Below are 21,151 nucleotides of genomic sequence, written 5' to 3'. Positions count from 1 at the left end.
ATAAGAATATCAGGATCGGGACCTTCCACAAATCAACAGATTTCTGTCTCGACAATATTTTTCGTCTTAGGCACAATTTTTGTTCATAAATTATTCAACAGAATAGCGCACTGAAATATTTTCCATAGTACATTTGACCACAGAACGCACGATCAACAACTCTTAACTGTATTATTCTAGTGAAGTCTACAGCCGACATATTGGGAGACTGCGACCCAAAGGGTTTTGAAACAAAAATAAAACAGTATACTTCGGTGCTGAAATTTTTGTTCTGTTTATGCTTATGTAGGCCTATTTGATTTTGTTTTATATGTATATGATGTTATTGTCATTAACTGCTCATTTAATTTTGTAGTTGTTCGCTACAACTCGAGCTCCAGTTCCTCTCTAAATAAATTCTGAAGCGCTCGTTACCGTATATTGCCAAAGACAATGACGCCTCATGGTTTGGGAAAACTGTCATACGTTGCATATAATTGACGAGTGATGTAATTACTGGCTTCTACCCAAAGAAGCTACGGTTTGATCCTAGCCAGTGGGCAAGTGATTTTAAATGAAAAGGCGCGTCCTTGCGGTTAGGATTCCACGTATGGCTGGAGGTCTCATGGCTATAGTCACGATTTCAAGTCACATAAAATCACATGTCTGCCAAAAATGATTTTTAAATTATCGGAAAAAGTTAGTTCAAAATTTATCTTGATGCACAACACAACCAATTATATTTCACTCAGTGCCGCGTTACAGAAAGTTGTGAATACCTTTCGCAGATATTCAAATGTGAAGGAATGGCGCTAGTCAACTAAAAGAGACCTATATTGAGAAGTTCCTTTCAACATTTACTAAAGGCATAGATGCATACCTGAGGAAATATTTTGGCAGGTTCTAGCTCTTCTTCAACATCTTCAAGGCAGTACTTCTTTCCTGACGGAATTTCAGAAGTCTTGCATAGTGTCAAAACTTCCCCAAAATTGTTCCCATTTTAGGAATACAAGCTCACCAACTTTACCTCGCATATAACTTAGTTGACTTCAGAAAGTTTGTGTTCTGACATCGAGCGACCACTGTTTTCCAAGTACATGATGATACTTGGCAGAAATTCAAATTTTGGTCGTAATTACACCAATTCACCTTCCATTTCTGAGTTGGAGAGCAGGTTCTAGGTAAGTTTAGTGGATGCTGTACTGTTACTGTCAGTAACAATTTCAAAATTTTCACAATAATAAACGTAAGCATCCAGCCAGGCTTCTCACTTAGCTGCAGTTTGTGGAAGAGGAATTCCAAGGGCTTCGTCTTGGAATTTCTTTTTCAGAAATACGTTCTTCACATTTCCAATTAATCTATCCACATCTGGAAAATGACCCTTCATTTTCTCTGCAACTCTATGACAAACATGTGTCAAGGTGGCAAGCAGGCTCGCTGCATTAACCATACATGGGGCTTTTTTTTTTTTTTGCTAGGGGCTTTACGTCGCACCGACACAGATAGGTCTTATGGCGACGATGGGATAGGAAAGGCCTAGGAGATGGAAGGAAGCGGCCGTGGCCTTAATTAAGGTACAGCCCCAGCATTTGCCTGGTGTGAAAATGGGAAACCACATGGGGCTTAATCTGTGACAAACAATAACACAGAATTATGATGAATACCATTCATTCACACAATTCATAGTTTTATAAAACAATATGCTTATAGTGGAGTAGTGTAACTTTAAAATTTAGAATAAAATCTCCAACCCTGTTTCCTTCATTCATCGCTCATACAATTATTACATTAACAATGTAGCAACCCATAGAATCCGTGGTTTCGTCCATTGACACCAAAATGTTTTTCTTGTCCAAATTTCTTCTGTTTTTTTACACTGTCTTGTAATAACGCCGTTCGATATAATTTGTCTTATTGTTAACTCATCTAGAATATACACACTGGTATATGGATATTTTGTTTCGGGAAACATTCCATTTAATAAATTAAATAGCAATGTTTTCTACAGAAATCTACATAAAATTGCATGTTCACTGCACGTGCGTTACTGCACTGTCCAAGAAGCATTTTCTTTTTTTTCCTTTGCCCTGTGCTTCAAGACCCTCCTTGTGTTTGTCTCTAATGCCCAACTTTTGCAAGTAGAGCAGATTACCGTCATTTGTAAAACCAGCTTCCTGGTACTCTTAAACAAACTGTTGGAGTTAAAACTCAACACTACCTAACCGACACGGGTCCTGTGAAATACTGAATGAAGAATGCACGAATGTAGAATGGAATGCGAATGAAATAAACCGTAGGGCCTATTTGGTGAAACCCTCGAACATGGAATAATAGCATATAACCTCTCAACGTGACCGTAGGCACCTTCCCCCGTATATGTGTATCTGTAGGGGGAGAATAATTAGTCACAGATATACAATAGTTGTGAATCAATGAGTTATACATTTATTAAAATTAATTTTTCCTAATATTTCATGACTATGCATCAAAACCAGTTAAAAATTACAAAATCATCAGTTTCTGAATGGCTTTAAAACTGCTCATAAACTGTAAAAATGCCTTCTCCAAAAAGCCAAAAATTCACAAATATAACCTATAAAATTGGTTTCATTTCACCCGTCTCGGAATGAGTCACGTTTAATTCCAACACTGATGTAAAACTTCTGTAAAATTTGTTGAAATGACTGATAATGAAGATGATGGTGATGATGATGATTGTTCTTTAAAGGGGCCTAACATCTAAGGTCATCGGCCCCTGATAATGAAGAAAACAGCTTCTTAAATATGCAGTAAGAGATTTAGGAAATTTCAAGTTTGATCTTTATCTATTCTTAGCCTCATTCAGGAATCTTTTTAGATTCCTCGGTTCTGATCACTTGTCTGGAAATAACGTTCTAAAACCTAGCGAGCTTCATCTTTCGAAATTTAATATATAGTTTTATCATTTTCTCTGGTTTTTGTTATAGCTACATTTCATTTCACTATATATTAGTTCCATGATTTTATCCTCATATTTTTGTGCAGAACTTGAACAAATTCTTTGAATATAGTAGTGTACAATGAGCCGACTTGTGACGGATTACTACCTTTTCATCCAAAAAGCAACAGGTTAATTTATTATCAGATCTGTAATGCAAACGTGTGTACTGTATGAATGTATACACAGTTGCTAAAAGCCAGAATGCGCGCTTGATATTGTATGCTCCTCGCATGTAATGAAAATCCACAGCCTGTTTCCAGTCATTCGACGGGTCAGGAATGGAATGAATGAAGCCCCATCTAGCGGCGAGGATAGGAATAATGCCAACTGCCGAAGCCTGTCGCACTCCTTTGGGGCAATGATTAATGACTGACAGATGAAATGATATGATATTGGTGTGTGTTGCTGGAATGAAAAATGACATAGAAAACCGGAGTACTCGGAGAAAAACCTGTCTCGCCTCCGCTTTGTCCAGCACAAATCTCACATGGAGTGACCGGGATTTGAACCACGGACCCAGCGGTGAGAGACCGGCGCATAGCCCCCTGAGCCATGGAGGCTTTACCACCTCGCATGTAAAATGTTTTCAAACTTACTTTCAATTATTATCAAAATACAACCAGACAGACACCATCTCATATTTACTCATGTCCGGCTTCATGGCTAAATGTTCAGCGTACCGGTCTTTGGTCCACGGGGTCTCGGTTTCGATTCCCTGCCGGGTCGTGGATTTTAACCTTCAGTGGTTACTTCTGATGGCTCGGGGACTGTATGTGTGTGCCGTATTCATCGTTAGAATTCATTATCATAGGCACGCTGGTCGCCGACATGGCGTCACCTTGAAAGATCTGCAGCAGGCCTCTTTGGAGGCCACAAAAAAGGAAGTCAGCTCCAGGACGAAACTATCTTTACATCGGTCTGTTGTCAGGCCAACTTTGCTTTACGGGAGCGAAAGCTGGGTGGACTCAGGATATCAGTTAGAAGTAACAGACATTAATGTAGCGAGAATGATTGCTGGTACAAACAAGTGGGAACAATGACAGGAGGGTACTCGGAATGAGGAGATAAAGGTTAAATTAGGAATGAACTCTATGGATGAAGCTGTACGCATGAACCAGCTTCGGTGGTGGGGTCACGTGAGGCGAATGGAGAAGGATAGTTTACCTAGGAGAATAATGGACTCTGTTATGGAGGGTAAGAGAAGTAGAGGGAGACCAAGACGATGGTTAGACTCAATTACTAACGATTTAAAGATAAGAGATACAGAACTAAACTAGGCCACAGCACTAGTTGCAAATAGAGGATTGTGGCGTCGTTTAGTAAATTCACAGAGGCTTTCAGACTGAACGCTGAATGGCCTAACGGTACGAATGTATGTATTATTAGTAATATAGATAATAAATTAAAATAAAATTCCTCGAAAGAAACCATAATTAGTGTCTGGACTTGTGATTGTGTGAACTGATACATTGCTAACTATGCAAAAAAGACTTTTAAATCAGAATTCCGATTTAAAGATAAGAGATACAGAACTAAACGAGGCCACAGCACTAGTTACAAATCGAGGATTGTGGCGTCGTTTAGTAAATTCACAGAGGCTTGCAGACTGAACGCTGAATGGCATAACGGTACGTATGTATGTATTATTAGTAATAATATATAGATAATAAATTAAAATAAAATTCCTCGGGAAAAAAACATAATTAGTGTCTGGACTTATGATTGTGTGAACTGATACATTTCTAACTATGCAAAAAAGACTTTTAAATCAGAATTCATAAATTACGATTATGGAAACATCTAATTTCTACTCTCTACTGGCCATCGTGTTTCACAGGATCTAATAGTTATGACCTTCATTTGTTCCAAAGGTAGACCACATAAACTGAAGTATTTACTTCCTAAACTCAAACCTAGGAGGGAGTGTTTCTCAAGGATGCAACCATTCAGCAGAAAAATTATCTGCTTTTACTAGCAGTTACTGTCAATAAAGAGGACCCCTTATATCGACAACTGTTGATTGGATAGGCACACACTTGTCGATGTAACGTGAACTACAAGTTCTAAGGTCAAAGGTAACTCTGTCGTTGTTTTCCTTTCGTGTCGCATACTTGGGACAGGCCTTGCCATTACACCAGTGCTACTGCAAGCGTTATGTGTTTCATAATGTACATTTTAGTGAGATGGTGATTTATTTTTATTTATTTATTTATTTATTTATTTATTTATTTATTTATTTATTTATTTATTCATTCATTTATTTATTTATTTATTTATTTATTTATTTATTTATTTATTTATTTATTTATCGTATGGTTTTTACTGCTGCGAGTGTCAGAGGACATGTTCTGCTCACCTGATGCAGGTCCTGAGCGTCTAGGTGTGGGATGATGATGATGATGGTGATGGTCGTATGGCTTTTAATGCCGGGATATCCCAGGACGGGTTCGGCTCGCCAGGTGCAGGTTTTTCTATTGACGCCCATAGGCGACCTGCGCGTCGTGATGAGGATGAAATGATGATGAAGACAACACATACACCCAGATCCCGTGCCATTGGAATTAACCAATTAAGGTTAAAATCCCCGACCCGGCCGGGAATCGAACCCGGGACCCTCTGAATCGAACGGCAGTACGCTGACCGTTCGGCCAACGAGTCGGACATGGTGATGGTGATGATGATGATGATGATGATGATGATGATGATCTAGGTAGAGGGTGAATGTGTGAACACATAGCCTAATCCTGTCAAATAACACCAAGCAGCCCGCTCAAGACTTTGACATGTCCCCATCCGACGTACGAATCACTATCAACAGCCTCATTCACCCTCACTCTCATGAACACTGGAGAGAGGTCTGGAATTAAATCCAGTTTTTGACACGTAATCTAGTGATTATAAGTTGTATACCACCACTTCTCCTACGTTGTCGGCCAACATTCTTAGGGTGAATAATTTTTACACTAACGTGACACGAACCGGCTAAATACTGAGTTAGTCCATATTGACTTGACACATAACGATCATAGCCACCAGGTGAGCTGAGATCGTAGTGATTATTCTTATAAATAAACTCTCAGACGATCGAGTACAGTACATCACTAACTAATTTTATCAATTCTCTTCAGTTCGTTTACTTTTCGATTAAATACTCAAGACAGTAACATCTAATGTTTTCGCTCTGACGTCTTCCCGATATGAAAGTGACTTGAATGGTCTCCTATGGTGTTATATCAAAGAACTGTGTGAAGAAACAAAATACCGAGCGAGTTGGCCGAGTGGTTAGGGGTGTACAGCTTTAAGCTTGCATTCCGGATATAGTGGGTTTGAACCCTACTGTCGGCAGTCCTAATGATGTTTTTCAGTGGATTCCCATTTTCACACCAGGCAAATGCTGGGGCTGTACCTCAATTAAGGCCATTGCCACTTCTTTCCTATTCCTAGTCCTTTCCTATCCCATCCTCACCATGAGACGTATCTGCGTCTGAATGACTTAAAGCAACTAAGTTAATTTAAAAAAAAACGAAATGCGTAGTTATATGTTGTCCACGTAACATGATGGTGTAGTTCTTTCATTGTATATTACCCCAATAATACTGTCTTCTGAAACCCCTCCTGTTAATAATTACAGAATGAGATTCAGCTACTCTATAATTATCTGAATTACGTTTTCTAGAAATGTATACGCAAAGTCAACTTTTTTATTCCTAGTCCAACAGCACTCGTTTTCTTCAGCAGTCTCATGTGACTCCCGTGATTAACTGCTGTTTTCTTTCTGTTTTCTACTGAGAGAATGAAGTGCTTATACTTTACAGCAGATACAAAAGCTAAAAATCACTGATACGGTCTTGAATTGACCTAAACGGACAAATATCTGAAAAGTTGACAAGAGAAACGAAATTACATACAGAGGACCCCCTACAACTTTACCTATACAGACAGAATTCACCTCCTATATAGATTTTTTTCTTTTGCTATTTGCTTTATGTCGCACCGACGCAAATAGGTCTTATGGCAACGATGGGGCAGGAAAGGCCTAGGAATGGGAAGGAAGCGGCCGTGGTCCCAGCATTTGCCTGGTGTGAAAATGGGAAACGACAGAAAACAATCTTCAGGGCTGCCGACAGTGGGGTTCGAACCCACTATCCCCCGGGTGCGAGCTCACAGCTGTGCGCCCCTAACCGCACGGACAACTCGCGCGGTCCTGTGTAGATTCAAACCCTGTGGATACTCATGAGAAACCTACTTATACGTACACCGTACTGTAATCGTCGTCTTTTTTTTTTTTTTTTTTGTAAAGTGTACCTGCTAGAAACTTAAGCAGTGCCATGCGTTCGTTTCTTTTTCAAGCGACTTTGCTATGTAATAAATTGTAATGTATGTATATATGTATGTATGTATGTATGTACGCCCTTCAGGCGATCTCATCTTGTAAGAATAGAAAGGAAATTATGGTGTCCCTGGAAGAGTATAGTCGAACTTACTTGACTGAGCGAGTTGGCCATGCGGATAAGGGCGCGCAGCTGTGAGCTTGCATCGGGAGCTAGTGGGTTCAAAACTCACTGTCGGCATCCTGAATATGGTTTTCCGTGGTTTTCTATTTTCACACCAGACAAATGCTGGGGCTGTACCTTAATTAAGGCCACGGCTGCTTCCTATCCCATGGTCGCCATAAGAACTATCAGTATCGGTGCGACATAAAGCAACTTATAAAAAATATATATTAATAACACCACTTACTTGAGACAAGCATCTCCCTAGGTCAACACTTGTTCTCTTGTAACCTTCACGATATAAGGTTAATAATGGCGTGTGGCCTCCGAAGAGGCCTGATGCAGATCTTTCGAGTTAACGCCGTATAGGCGACCTGCGTTTATATGAGGATGCCACCCTACCTAAGATGAATTCTAATGATGATGACGGCACACACACCCAGCCCCCGGGCCATCGGAATGAACCAATGAAGGTTAAAATGAAGACCCGATCGGGAATTGAATCGAACCCGGTATTCTTTGGACCAAGGCCAGCACGCTTAGCATTTAGCCATGGAGCCAGTCGATATAAGAATGGTGTGACCTTTTAATCTTGGATTTTCATTCTTTTAATGGCCCTTCCCTTTCTTTCTCCAATACCTTCTCTTTTCGACCGATTGGCCTGCGTCCATTTTCTTATTTGATTAAAGTTAAGAGAGGATCATCATTTAGTAGCATTTTCCATTAAAACAATAAGTCCCATCGTCGCCATAAGACCTATCTGTGGCGGTGCGACGTAAAAAAACTTTTAAAAGAAATGCAATAAGTCCATCACCATTATTTATGTATATACCTGGGTATGTGTTCTATACGTACCTAGTTCTATTGGGTTAGATTATTTTAGCATTATTCCACGTTATACTTTTACTGGAATTTAATATTTCTTGGTGTTACTGTTAGGTGTAGTCTGAATGAACCTGAAGGCCCTGAAATAGAAATCTTGTTTCTTCAATTTTTCGACTTTCTGACGGGGAGCTGAACCCATCTCCTACCTCGTGAACCGAGCACGCCTAGGCTAGGCAGCGAATTTTCACTTCTTCGACCAATGACTATTGATCCTCCAGCCATTATACCATACCGTTTCCTTTGTTGATCTCCCTGCTCCTTCCGTGCCAGCAATGTGGACTCACAGACCGTCCATCAAGTAAATCTAGTACTTATTCGTGGAATGTGGAGTCCATGGCCTGATAAGAGAGTGAGTAATGGATAACATTTGTCTCGACTGTGGTAATGGGATGATACATACATTAGCACAGCATGAGGTAGCGCGATTAAAGCACGCTTTTAATTGTAGCAACCACGCCATTTAAATCCATTATCACCAGCATCAGATTTATTCCTGCAAACCTGGAAATATAATTAGCGCTTGGTGAAATGCAACTCTGAAGTTTTATTGCTCCTTGCTTTCTTTTTTGTCACACAGCCGGGAATCTAGAAATAATTCTTCCTTAAGCAATCAGCACTTCTCAGCAATTCTTTTGAATTGACAATTTGTCCTCATTAGTAAGAATTACAGAAGCCTCTGCGGCTCAGGTGGCAGCGCGCCGGCCTCTCACGTTTGGATTCCGTGGTTCAAATCCCGGTCATTCCATGTGAGATTTGTGCTGGAAAAAGCGGAGGCGGGACAGGCTTTTATCCCGTTACTCTCTGGTTTTCCCTACCCTTTCATTTCAGCAATACTTTTCAATATCATTTAATCTGCCAGTCATTAGTTATTGCCCCAGAGGAATGCAACAGGCTTCGGCAGCCGGCACAACTCTTTTCCTCGCGGCCACGGCCGCTTCCTTCCCATTCCATTTCTGACCCGGTCGAATGACTGGAAACAGGCTGTGGATTTCCACTTTCTTTTTCGGTGAAATGAAATGGCGTATGGCTTTTAGTGTCCGCTGACAAGTTCGACTAGCCAGGTGCCGGTCTTTCGATTTGACTTCCATGGACGACCTGCGCGTCATGGTGGTGGTGGTGGTGGTGGTGGTGATGATGATGATGATGATGAAATAATCATGAAGACGACACATACACCGAGTCCCTGTGCCAGCGAAATTGCCAGCGAAATTAATCAATTATGATTAAAATTTTCGACCCTCGCGGGAATCGAACCCGGGACAACTGTGACCAAAGGCCAACATGCTAACCATTTAGCCATGGCGCTGGACATTTCTTTTTTCGGTAAGAATTACAGACACTTGTGAGTCAGGCCTTGAAGCTGCCTGCTTCCGTCTTGAAGACTAGGTATGATGAAGTAATTTCATTAATTATTAATTTATAGTGTAAAAGGGCACAGGTAGTGATGATTCTTATAATAATGCGCCTAAAATTCAAGCACTAACCGATCGTCAACAACAGTATGATTTTATAAAACATATTTTCGTCCGCCTCTGTGGTGTAGTGGTTAGCGTGATTAGCTGCCACACCCGGAGGCCCGGGTTCGATTCCCGGCTCTGCCACGAAATTTGAAAAGTGGTACGGGGGCTGGAACGGGGTCCACTCAGCCTCGGGAGGTCGACTGAGTAGAAGTGGGTTCGATTCCCACCTCAGCCCTCCTGGAAGTGGTTTTCCGTGGTTTCCCACTTCTCCTCCAGGCGAATGCCGGGATGGTACCTAACTTAAGGCCACGGCCGCTTCCTTCCCTCTCCCTTGCCTATCTCTTCCAATCTTCCCATCCCTCCACATAGCAGGTGAGGCCGCCTGGGCGAGGTACTGGTCATACTCCCCAGTTGTATCCCCCGACCAAGAGTCTGAAGCTCCAGGACACTGCCCTTGAGGCGGTAGAGGTGGGATCCCTCGCTAAGTCCGAGGGAAAAACCGAACCTGGAGGGTAAAGAGATGATGATGATGATGATGATGATGATGATGATGATGATGATGATGATGATGAAAACATATTTTCGTTGGCTAATGGAGGTCGCTGGTTCTGTACCAACAGTTATCACAGAATGTGTAATCCTTAAACATAAGTCTCTACGTACTTAAGTCAATATTGCATAAAAGATCAGCAGTTGTATTTTCTACAGCATTAGTCATATAAAATGTTCTTATTGACAGTATTGATGGAGGTATTGAAGAGTAAGTAATGAATTTGATTGTTCTGCAAACCCCTTCTCCATGGAATGAACTTGTAGTCATATGTGCACTCATCCGAACAAGAATTGGCCGACGCAGACCTTGTCATGTAAATGAACCATTGTGAACACTTACAGTAAGATATGCACACAGGGTGACACGGAGTTTTCGTTTCACAGAGAGGTTCAGTAACCGTAGTTCAGGGGTGTGAATTCTTAGTAAGATAATTAATTAATGTTATTTGTTTTACGTCCCACTAACTACTCTTTTGCGGTTTTCGGAGACGCCGAGGTGCCGGAATTTAGTCCCGCAGGAGTTCTTTTACGTGCCAGTAAATCTACCGACACGAAGCTGACGTATTTGAGCACCCTCAAATACCACCGGACTGAGCCAGGATCGAACCTACCAAGTTGGGGTCAGAAGGCCAGCGCTTTAACCGTCTGAGCCACTCAGCCCGGCGAATTCTTAGTGAGAACAGAGCATCGATATTGACACACAAGTAGTATATGGCGTGCACTCAGACGACTTGTATTTCGGTAGCAAACTTGAACTAAATTCAGGTCGTCGTCAGGCACGCACCCCTCACCTCCCCACCCAGTGGATGTGAGTGCATGCACATATTTAACAACATACAAGCCCTCCTGCCTGTCTTACATTTCTGGAGTACCGAGCTCCATAGCTGCAGTCGCTTAAGTGCGGACACTGTCGGCAGCCCTGAAGATGGTTTTCCGTGGTTACCATTTTCACACCAGGCAAATCCTGGCTGGGGCTGTAACTAAGTTAATGCCACGGCCGCTTCCTTCCACTCCTAGCCCTTCTCTGTCCCATAGCCGCCGAAAGACCTATCTGTGTCGGTGCGACGTAAAGCAAGTTGTAAAATAAAAAAGAGGTCTGGAATACCGGGAATCGAATCCAGGCCTCCGAAGATGGCAACTAATAGCTCTAATAGTTACATTATGGAGGCTGACATTCCGGTACTGCGGCAATAGATTATTATTAATATTACTATTATTATTATTATTATTATTATTATTATTATTATTATTATTATTATTATTATTTCCGCCTCCGTAGCGTAACGGTTAGTCGTAATTAGCTGCCGTCCTCGGGGGCCCGGATTCGATTCCCGGTACTGCCAGAAATTTAAGAATGGCAGGAGGGCTGGTATGTGGTTGAAATGGTACATGCAGCTCACCTCCAATGGGGGTGTGCCTGAAAAGAGCTGCACCACCTCGGGATGAGGACACGAGTTTACTTTATTATTATTGTACCGGGCGGTACACCTCCACTCCGCTAATTTAAAATGTGCGCCAGTTGAAACTCCTCTGCTGGAGGAAGTCTGAACTTTATCTACGCTATTAATTCTCTACTTTCTCAGAAGATGTCACCACGTGGAAAATTTTGAGTTTTAGAACTGTGAAACTTTTGATGTGTTTTTGTTTCGCTTGAAGTAAGAAGTGTGAACTTTCTCTTCTAGAGGACACTACTGAAGATCTACAATAGTGCAACCTAGTGCGGAGTCAAAGAACTATTTTTTTGGAGAAAATTTAATTTCAAGAGTTTGTTCTTTGTTAAATTTCTTTCTGTCATTATTTAAGTTGGCAATATTTACCCCTTTCTTCCCCTTGTTATGAATGTATCCAATCCCGAAATTCTTCTATTAATTTCTGACCAATCTGGTGTATCTTCCCCCATCTTGTATCGGTTGCGGGGTCCTACCCAATAAAATAATTGTGGGCGGGTGTTTTCATTCCCCTAACGCCTAGAACTTTCCACGAGAGGATATAAACTGCTGATTTTTGGGTCTCCGGGCCACTTCTGTTCCAACTTTCAGTGTGTTAAGTACATAGCAGGGGGCGGGAAGCGCCTCTTTCTTCGGCAGCGGTCAACAACAAGGTAATGGCCGATTAATAACTTCTTTCCTTGCTAGCTCAGCAGTTTAACTTTCGGGGCGGGTTCTAAGCGTTCAACTATGTAACCTTTTCCTAAAATGTAACTACTCTTTTCATATATTCTCTTTTAAAACGACATATCGGGATAGAGAGTGCTTAACCCTCTCGAGCTCCCACTCACATCGTCTTGAGGTGAACTTATTTTTCTCAACCAATTCTTCCGTAATGTAATGTAAATTGCTATTAAGTCACCTCTGTAGTATGGGATTAGCCCTTGTATTAACGGCCTAGTGCCAAGTAGGTCTTAAGCAAAGTGTATTAGGAGTGCAAGTTCGCCTCCTCTCAAATTGTATTTTAGAGGTCATGTATTAACCTTCTTGTCATTTAACAGACCTCAGTAGGTTGGGTATTTTACCCCTGTGTATATGTCCTTTGAGGACAGCTTAAAGGTGGAGTTCGGAGTGGCCTATGATAGGCTTGTATTTTAGGGGGAAGTTGCCCTTTCTTGAAAATTGTGTTTCTGCCTCAAGGAGGCTTTTGGGTGTAATTGGAAGCAAATGTTTCTGGCATGTTTGGGGGTTTTCGGCCCCTTTGTTGTATGGTGTTCATTGTAAGGTTGGGCTCATTGCTCAAGAATTATGTTTCTGACTTTCGAAGCCCCAAATGGGGTACCTATGTAAATGTATTTTTCAATCGTGTTTCGGCTACTAAGTACCTGTTCTATTTGTTGTTACCTAATTTTGAAAAGAAAATATAACCTTGTTAAATTTTAAAATTAATTTCACTTTAGTAGTTTTAGACCTATTCACCACCCAGCACCTTCTTTCACGCATAACTACCACCAAAACACGGTAACAAGTGGTAGCAGAGCGTGGTTGAATGGGTCTCAATTTAGCCCCTTTTGACGGCTACACGTTGTTTTGATCCGAACTCTAACCATTTTCTCAGTTGCTGGAATTTTTTGACTTTTTCAAAAGTGTTCTGTCATCATGCCAGGCCCTCGCGATGTTCTCCATCTTAATTATTTGCGCAAAGAGGAGTTGATCTATGAATTAACTATCAGAAATGTACAATCTGGAGGCACGGTTGCAGTAGACACAAACAAGCTTAGAGAGTCCCTAGATTTGCCTATTTCCATCCCCAATTTGGGAGAGAAAGAAATTGATGACTCTCTTTCCACGATCGTCGAGAATATTACTGGGCTAGCTTCTGTAGTTAGTTTTTTTGATAAAAATGATCCGTCTCCTAATCAAATTAAGCGTGTGCAAGGCAGGCTATATCATTTTTCGAATAGGGTTAACGATCTGTTGTCTCTAAAACTGAATGACGTTCAGAGGAAGGAAGCTAGTACGCTGCTTGAAAATATTTCTGATTTGTCTAGCAAGGTCACTCTATTGTTGACTGGGGAAGTTCCTCCCAAATCTGATCAACCCACCATAGTAAATGTAGGTAGTGAGGAAGCGCCTCCCAAGGGAGAAGTTAATAGGAAAACCATCGCTGCTCAAACTATCTCTGCCCCATTGGACAACGAGTCTGAACGCCGTGCATCGCTGAGTAACATTCGTTCTGAATTAACTTCTTTGCCATTGAAACCTTTACCTACTATGTCACCCGGGTTTAGCAGCTTGCCTCATCCATTGGCAATGTTGCTCAGAGGTATTTCTAAGTTTTCTGTTAATACCACCAGTGACGTAATTTCATTTTTAAGATTTCTAGTGGAATTTCAGGATCATGCCCTTGTGTTTTCTCTGTCTCCAAGTCAAATTTTGCAAATTATCTATCCGTATGCTATTGGTATTCTCTCAGATAAAATCGTAAGATCCATTGCCGAGCAATCATCTATTGAGGATTTCCATGCCCATTTGCTAGCTAATTTCATCCCGGCTAGGGCCAGGTCCTCCCTTATTCAGAAGTACTATTATCGTGTACAGCGCTTGGACGAAAACTTGGCTGATTTCATACAGGACATTAAGTTTTACACTAGAGTGTTTGCCCTTCATTTTCCTGAAGATCAGATTGTACAGGCTATTGTAGAAGGCATTTCACCATCTTATAGATCATACTTGTGTTTCGCGGCGTGCCCGCAAACCTTCTCTGAACTTGAAGCATTGGCCGTCTCAGCGGAAGGAGTTAGATACGCCGATTCTTTGCGTGTCGCGAAAGAACCCCCGCCTTCCTTTAGTAACACTCGGCCGCCACCTCGCCGACCAGTCAATCCCCGTAAATGTTATGCTTGCGGGTCGCCTGACCATCTGCGCAACAAGTGTCCGCTGATCAAGTCAAGTGGGACAAGGAATGGAGCCGGGTCATCACAAGGCTGATTTAAATGTGGGGCTTTCTCACATATTGCCAAGAATTGTCCGAACTCAAATAGCACCCCCTCCTGCTCAACTTCTGGTGCAAATTCCATCTATGCCAATAATAAAAAGTGACTAGTGGCTTCGGCTGAGTCGACTAATCCATCTTCCCGAGACTCAGCCCCTGGTAAACAGGTTGTAAATTCAGAGGACGATCAGCCTTCAAATTCATCTTTTGAATGCCCTAAAGAATGTCTTAGGATTGCGGCGGATACCCCCGCACCTGTTCCTTTTCTTAAGATTGAGTTAAATAACGAGCCTATAACAGCTCTCTTAGATTCAGGCAGTGTTTGTTCGATTATTTCGGCTGAATGGTATTCTAAATTGAAAACGGTTTGTAAACTTCCTGACTATGTCTCTTCTCCTGTTCAATACGTTTCGGCTAATTCATCTCCATTAGAAATTCTAGGTTCCTTACTGGTCAAAATTCGTGTTTTTAAGTTTACATGGAAAGTTAAATTGTTTGTGGCCAAGCAATTGTCTAGCCCCATTATATTGGGAGCGGACTTTATTTCTCGCACTGGTCTTGTGCTCGATCTCCAGTCTAGGTCGTGCACATTCAAATTTGCTTCTAATTGTAAAATCCCTCTATTAAAGTGTAATTCTGTGTCATGTTCTTCTATTTCGCCTACCCAGGATGAGATGTTGTTAGACCTTAGACATCTACCTGAGGAGCAGGCTGATAGTATTCGCAAACTGTGTCAGTCGTTTCCCGAGGTGTTCTCTGATACTCTTGGTGTTACTGACCTTATTGAATACAAAATTGAGGTCACGGATTCGATTCCTGTCCGTTTTCCACCTTATAGGCTATCTCCACCTAAAATGAAGGCTCTGAAAGAAATTATCGACCAGATGTTGAAGGATGGTATTATTAGGCCCTCTAAGTCGGCGTATTCATCGCCTATTTTTCTAGTCCCGAAACCCCAAGGAGGCTTCAGGCCTGTCATTGATTACAGGGCTCTCAATCGGAAGGTGGTGTTGCAATCTGTGCCCCTTCCTGACCTTCATTCTTGTTTTTCATGGTTTCGTAAGGCCAAGTTCTTCACCATCTTGGACTTGAATCAGGCCTATAATCAAATTCCCCTTGCCGAAGAGTCTAAACATCTTACAGCGTTTGCTACGGACTGGAATTTATACGAATACAACCGCGTGCCTTTCGGGCTCCCCACCGGAGCAGCTGTACTCACTAGGCTACTAGATAGGGTCTTCTCCGACATCAAATTCGAGTACTTATATCACTACTTAGATGATGTCGTCGTATTTTCAGAGACTTTTGAAGAACATCTAGATCATCTGCGAGAAGTTCTCGATCGCCTTCGTAAGGCTGGGTTAACTGTTAAGTTGTCCAAAGTTGCCTTTGCTAAGCCCTCTATGTCATTCCTAGGGCATATTGTGTCACCCGATGGGGTAGCAGTCGATCATTCTAGAACACAGGCCATCCGTGATTTTAAACCTCCCAAGGACATTAAAGGTATCGCCAGGTTCATTGGTATGGTGAATTTCTTCAGAAAGTTCATTCCTAACTTTGCTAATAGAGCGGCGCCCTTAAACCTTCTTCGTAGGAAAGGCATCAAATTTGAGTGGGGACCTTCTCAACAAGCCGCTTTTGAAGATCTGAAATTAGCTCTCTGTAATGCCCCTGTCCTTGCTATGCCTGATTTCTCAAAGAAATTCATCGTCCAAACGGACGCGTCATCGTCAGCTGTAGCTGCAGTCCTTCTTCAAGAGACTGAACTAGGGAGGCGACCCATCGCCTATGCATCTAGGACTCTATCGGCTCAAGAAGCCAAGTATTCCATCTATGAGTTCGAAGGGTTGGCAGTCTTATTTGCCTTAGAAAAGTTCCGTCTCTATCTGGAACATGTCAAATTCGACCTGGAAACAGATAATCAAGCCCTAAGCTGGGTCTTAGGTAGGCCGCGTCGTACTGGTCGTATAGCCCGTTGGGCCATCCGTATTTCTGCCTTCCAATTTGATGTCAGGCATATTAGAGGTACCGAAAATGTTGTTGCCGATGGACTCAGCCGTATGTTTTCAGACGACGTTGAGAACCATGAACAGGTCGACAGTTCATCACCCCCCGAGTCCATGCTATCTGGTGTTAATGCCATCTTAACAGATGCTCCCATGCTTTTTAGGGACATTGAGAAATACCAACGTGAAGATCCGACGCTGGCTCCGATAATGGAAACCCTTTCTTCTGGGGAACATGTTGTCCCTTATGTTCTGAGGAATGGTGTTTTATGTTGCCCTTCGAGGCAGGACAAGATGATGAAGGTTGTTGTTCCAGCGGTTCTTGTACCTATAATCTTCAAGTATTATCATGAGACCCCATTAGGAGGGCATCTTGGAATCTTTAAAACTCGTGAAAAGATTCGTGAAATGTTCATCTGGAAAGGTATGGACGGTGAAATCCGTGAACTAGTAAAGGCTTGTAAATCCTGTTTGATTAGTAAACCAACCATGTCCACCAAGGTAGGCCTCTTGTCTTCGCATCAAGCATCGCGCCCCATGGAACGCCTGTATATTGATTATGTAGGACCCTTCCCCCAGTCGAAGGGAAATGCCAACAAATTCATCTTTGTATGTGTAGATGGTTTTACCAGATTTTCCTGGTTATTTCCGACTAAGCTGGCTACCGCTCAGTCTACCATTACTTGCTTAAATTCTATTTTTGCTTCTTTTGGTCCGTGCCAATATATTGTATCTGATAATGCTAAGGCTTTTACATCTAATTTATTTCGTAAATTCTGTTTTGACTTGTCCATCTCTCATGTAACTACTTCGGCTTATTACCCTCAACCATCTCTGGCTGAACGGGTTAATCGTAATCTCAGGTCCGCACTGATTGCCTATCATCATGATGATCATTCCAGGTGGGACACGTCCCTGCATTGGTTAGCTTTTGCTTTGAATTCGGCGGTTCATGAATCACATAAATTCACTCCAGCTTCTTTGATGTTCAAGTTTGTTCCCAACTCGCCGCTCTGTAACCTCTGGTCTCTGAGTGACATTTTACCCGAGACAATAGATCCGGATAATATTAAAGATCTTTGGAAGAAGGCTAAAGCCAATCTTAAGGTGTCTCATGAAAAGGTTAGGGAAAAGTATGATCGTGGACGGAGACCCACCACTTTGAAGGTAGGTGACCAGGTGATGGTCAAGAATTTTGTTCCCGCGGGCAAGCTTGCCCCCAGATTTCATGGGCCTTGTATCATTCTCGATTTTCTTACGCCAGTTACGTTGTTAGTAAGCAATCCGGCCACCGAGAGGATATTTAGGGTTCACCTGTCACAGGTGAAACCAGTGTAAATTTCGTGTTAACTTGCTTCATATAATTTGAAAGGAATATGAAGGTTATATTTTTTTTTTTTGAGCTCAACTTTTAAGGCTTTCTGCCCCTTCTATAATATTTTGGTCTTATATGTAAGCCTCTTGTAAAACCTTCCCCGATCCGTTAAACTGCCATTCTGTCCTTGCCTCGGCCATTACCACGCTCCCGTCTCCTGCTTCAATACACACTGTGGCTTAATTTGAGTAAATGCCATGGATATCTGCACGCCGCTGACCCCTCAACCTCCTCACCAAGCCTGTGCCCTCAAAGAAACATGATGGTCCAACACAATTCTGCCGCCGAGTTTTTATGTTTCAGTGCCCCCGCAGCCGCGCAGCGCCGTGCAGCAACTGGGGAGGGGGATGGGCCCCCTCCTCTCCAGCGAGGACGACATGTGCACGGCGAGCCGGAGCTCTCCTCCCGGCCAAGGCTGATGTGCGGCGCACAACCTGCTACTTGCCCGCAGCCTGTATATGTTCACCGCGGGCGCGGCGTACTTCAACACCTCTGCTCCCCTCATAGTGCGGGCGAGCGGTATCTCAGGGTACTTGAGGGGTCCGAGCGGCCTCCTTTGGACGCAAGCTGCAACGGCCGGTCTGGCCATCCAACTTAGCCTACATCAACTACATGGACAGTCACTATAAGAGATGACTACACTTGGGAATTCAACAACAAATTTGGTGGACATTGCAAAATTTTTCATCACCTTTTAAAAGATTACCTTCAGAAATTCGCCTTCTACAAACATAAAAACCTTACGTTACCAATTACAACAAAAATTTTGAAACTGAAACAAACTAAATTTAGAAAATCTCATAAATGCTTCTGCAATCTATCTTCATATTCACATCATAACTTGGAACTTGTTTCAAACTGACTTCATGTGTCATCCCTGGAGGAACTTTTGGGGGGGGAGGTCTGTACCGGGCGGTACACCTCCACTCCGCTAATTTAAAATGTGCGCCAGTTGAAACTCCTCTGCTGGAGGAAGTCTGAACTTTATCTACGCTATTAATTCTCTACTTTCTCAGAAGATGTCACCACGTGGAAAATTTTGAGTTTTAGAACTGTGTCACTTTTGATGTGTTTTTGTTTCGCTTGAAGTAAGAAGTGTGAACTTTCTCTTCTAGAGGACACTACTGAAGATCTACAATAGTGCAACCTACTGCGGAGTCAAAGAACTATTTTTTTGGAGAAAATTTAATTTCAAGAGTTTGTTCTTTGTTAAATTTCTTTCTGTCATTATTTAAGTTGGCAATATTTACCCCTTTCTTCCCCTTGTTATGAATGTATCCAATCCCGAAATTCTTCTATTAATTTCTGACCAATCTGGTGTATCTTCCCCCATCTTGTATCGGTTGCGGGGTCCTACCCAATAAAATAATTGTGGGCGGGTGTTTTCATTCCCCTAACGCCTAGAACTTTCCACGAGAGGATATAAACTGCTGATTTTTGGGTCTCCGGGCCACTTCTGTTCCAACTTTCAGTGTGTTAAGTACATAGCAGGGGGCGGGAAGCGCCTCTTTCTTCGGCAGCGGTCAACAACAAGGTAATGGCCGATTAATAACTTCTTTCCTTGCTAGCTCAGCAGTTTAACTTTCGGGGCGGGTTCTAAGCGTTCAACTATGTAACCTTTTCCTAAAATGTAACTACTCTTTTCATATATTCTCTTTTAAAACGACATATCGGGATAGAGAGTGCTTAACCCTCTCGAGCTCCCACTCACATCGTCTTGAGGTGAACTTATTTTTCTCAACCAATTCTTCCGTAATGTAATGTAAATTGCTATTAAGTCACCTCTGTAGTATGGGATTAGCCCTTGTATTAACGGCCTAGTGCCAAGTAGGTCTTAAGCAAAGTGTATTAGGAGTGCAAGTTCGCCTCCTCTCAAATTGTATTTTAGAGGTCATGTATTAACCTTCTTGTCATTTAACAGACCTCAGTAGGTTGGGTATTTTACCCCTGTGTATATGTCCTTTGAGGACAGCTTAAAGGTGGAGTTCGGAGTGGCCTATGATAGGCTTGTATTTTAGGGGGAAGTTGCCCTTTCTTGAAAATTGTGTTTCTGCCTCAAGGAGGCTTTTGGGTGTAATTGGAAGCAAATGTTTCCGGCATGTTTGGGGGTTTTCGGCCCCTTTGTTGTATGGTGTTCATTGTAAGGTTGGGCTCATTGCTCAAGAATTATGTTTCTGACTTTCGAAGCCCCAAATGGGGTACCTATGTAAATGTATTTTTCAATCGTGTTTCGGCTACTAAGTACCTGTTCTATTTGTTGTTACCTAATTTTGAAAAGAAAATATAACCTTGTTAAATTTTAAAATTAATTTCACTTTAGTAGTTTTAGACCTATTCACCACCCAGCACCTTCTTTCACGCATAACTACCACCAAAACACGGTAAAAATTATTATTATTATTATTATTATTATTATTATTATTATTATTATTATTATTATTATTATTATTATTATTATTATTATTATTATTTAGGAGTCGTGATCCCATAATATAGTCAAATGAGAGCTATGGTCCTCCACTTAAGCTGCTCCGCTGCTAGTCTTGAGTGAGATTTGAGGAGGTATCTGAGTGAAGTTTTAATTAGGTTAAACTATCTCAACGGTGCTCTACCTCTCGACCGTTGTCCATCAATATTTCTTTGGAGTATCAATTTTTCAAGCCTAATACAATCAAGTCATAGCACATGACCAAAGTATTGCAGAGTGAGACGTGGACAAATCGTCCAGAGTTAAACACAAGTGCCAAATAGGTACCTGCGTTCTGCTTGCTGTCTACGAGATGCAGAGCAATCACCGCCTGCACGACATTTCAAAGGCGTCAATTTATTTCACACGAGATTCCATCAGTGTCCAGGATTCTGCACTGTCCAAAAAATGGATGCAAATTGTGGGGCGTGGAATACATCTGTTTTTGTTTTGCTGTTTGGTTTACGTTACATTGACACAGACATATCGCATGGTGACGATGTGATAGGAAAGGACTAATAATATTTGGAAG

The 21,151-nt window shown here is 42.0% G+C and overlaps 1 protein-coding gene across 1 annotated transcript in view; it reads left to right on the top strand.

The window, feature by feature from the left end:
- The window catches only part of rk (rickets), an 824,128-nt gene that overhangs the window by 502,755 nt on the left and 300,222 nt on the right, over positions 1-21,151 (top strand). The gene's annotated exons all lie outside the window — the stretch shown is intronic.

The sequence above is a fragment of the Anabrus simplex genome, chromosome 3 (genome assembly GCF_040414725.1).
Source record: "Anabrus simplex isolate iqAnaSimp1 chromosome 3, ASM4041472v1, whole genome shotgun sequence".
NCBI classification, from domain to species: domain Eukaryota; kingdom Metazoa; phylum Arthropoda; class Insecta; order Orthoptera; family Tettigoniidae; genus Anabrus; species Anabrus simplex.
This window is presented reverse-complemented; position numbering and strand designations above follow the sequence as displayed.